This window comes from Scylla paramamosain, chromosome 11 (assembly GCF_035594125.1).
Source record: "Scylla paramamosain isolate STU-SP2022 chromosome 11, ASM3559412v1, whole genome shotgun sequence".
Lineage (NCBI taxonomy): Eukaryota > Metazoa > Arthropoda > Malacostraca > Decapoda > Portunidae > Scylla > Scylla paramamosain.
Genome location: NC_087161.1, coordinates 27,363,523 through 27,366,022, shown reverse-complemented (window position 1 = coordinate 27,366,022; position 2,500 = coordinate 27,363,523).

The following is a 2,500-nucleotide window of genomic DNA, read 5'->3' as shown; positions in this document are numbered from 1 at the left end:
GTTTTCCCTCTTTTTGTTGCCCTTAGCCATTGCACTAACCTTATTCCCTCAACACTGCAACACTGATTTACTTGCTGTGTCGTCATTGCGGTGAAGGACTGTGTTGCAAGCTGAGAGGTGAAGCTTTAATGGCCCATATAAATAAACAGTCCCTTCCCTGGAGAACCCTCGGTGGCAGCCCTGACGCAGAGTAGTGTGGCGCTTGCTAGGAGGCGCGTAGGGGCGGTTGTTCCCTGCAAAGCCTGAGTGAAAGGTGAAAGGTTGGCTTGATAATCTGATCCCGGCACTGCCACCATGATTAAGTCACTCCTGCCTGGCCGCTGCTTCTGTTTCCTCTGCGGGTGGTCACTGTGCTCTACTGTCTGTACTTCTGCGCTGCGCCTCGCCAGAATTGTTTATTCTTTTGTTTAATTTTGTTATTTTGTATTCATTTATCTTATTTTTTGTTGGTATTCCTTTGTTTACTTATCTTTTTTCAATTTTATCGTTATATAACTATAATTTTTAAGGGACTAACACCTTCATCAGACCTCTCTTCCCTTCATTATTATATTTCCAGTGTTCTTACATAAAAAAAAAGAAAGAAACGGTATGGAACATTGCAGTAGAAAAATACGAAGGAATCGGTTTTCATTTGGGTTGGTAGATAATTAGGATGGATCCAGTCATGGGGGCAGCACCGTGGTGGGTGAGGCGAGTGGGGTGTCCTTGTGTCCCAGGCAGCGTAGAGAGGATAAAGGACACGCTGGAGAAACTGTAGGTCTTTCATTGTAGCCACGGACGGAGAAACGCAACCACTGACAGGAATAATGGATGGACAGCGGTACAGTACTTACACTAGTGCTGTACCGGACTTACACATTTAGGTCCACACACGTAACTCAATTTCCCTGGTGTTTCCTACGTATGCAAAGCCTGAACGGTGTGATGGGGGCGAAATATTCCTACTGATATCTGTGTTTTCAGCCTCCCCGGGTTTGTGTTGGAGAATCGAACAAGGAATACAAAGAGAAAGGGGGAAAGAGAGAGAGAGAGAAAGTAAATGCATCAGATTGTCATGTTCTGCCTTGAGGGAAGCGATAGTGGGGAAAAAAATACAGTTATCAAATCCACGTGTTTGGTTAGATTAGGTTACATTAGCTTAGGAATGGAGAAATGAACCAGAAGTGAAGAGAGAGAGAAAGTAAATGCATTAGATTGTCATGTTTCGCCTTGAAGGAAGCGGAAATGAAGGGGAAAAAATACAGTTACCAAGTCCATGTGTATTTTAGATGAGGTTACATTAGTTTAGGATTGTAAAGATGAACCGGAAGTGAGGAGAGGGAAGTAAATGCACAAATTGTCATGTTTTGCCTTGAAGGAAGCGAAAATAAGGCAAAAATAAATAGTTAGGTCCATGTGTTTGCTTCTCCACTAGTGCTGGGCGGCGGGAAGGGCAAGAAGAGGACTGGGAGAAAGCAAACAAGTGGAAGAGGAGGTTGTAATGCCACACACGACCAACGCGTTGCTGTAGTTAGGCGGAAGTTTGAAGAGAGCCATAAGAGAGCCGCTACCCCCTTCAGGCTCACCCTCCCCCTGCCTCCTTCCCTCCCCTCCACTCACTCTCTCGCGCGTGGAGGAAAAAAAAAAAGAAAGTCAAGGAAAAAATAGCGATTGGTCCTTTGGCAGTCACGCACTCTCTCTCTCTCTCTCTCTCTCTCTCTCTCTCTCTCTCTCTCTCTCTCTCTGAGCCATTACCCTCAGCAAATTTTCCCTCAGATTTTGCTTTTAAACTTTACTTTCAACTTTTACTCCTCCTCCTCCTCCTCCTCCTCCTCCTCCTCCTCCTCCTCCTCCTCCTCCTCCTCCTCCTCCTCCTCCCACCCATCAGTTGTCACCCCACATGTTGGTCCTTGCATGAAAAGGGAAAGTCTGCCATTATTATTTTTTCCCACCGCTGAGTAGTGTATTTGAGGGTGTCTGAGAGAGAGAGAGAGAGAGAGAGAGAGAGAGAGAGAGAGAGAGAGAGAGAGAGAGAGAGAGAATCAGGTAATTCGTCGTGTATGTTTCTCTCTCTCTCTCTCTCTCTCTCTCTCTCTCTCTCTCTCTCTCTCTCTCTCTCTCTCTCTCTCTCTCTCTCTCTCTCTCGTCACGTCTCTCGCTCACAATGCTTATATTGTGTGCGCGTGTGCGTGAGAGTCCCAAACATTTGTGTACATCGAAGCGTACACACACACACACACACACACACACACACACACACACACACACACACACACACACACACACACACACACACACACACACACACACACACACACACACACACACACACACACACACACACACACACACACACACACACACTGCACCACGTACACCTTGAGAAAGACATAGGTAACTGTACAGCCTAAGTAGTCGCACACACACACACACACACACACACACACACACACACACACACACACACACACACACACACACACACACACGAGAAAGGTTACGAGAGAGGTAATTCCTG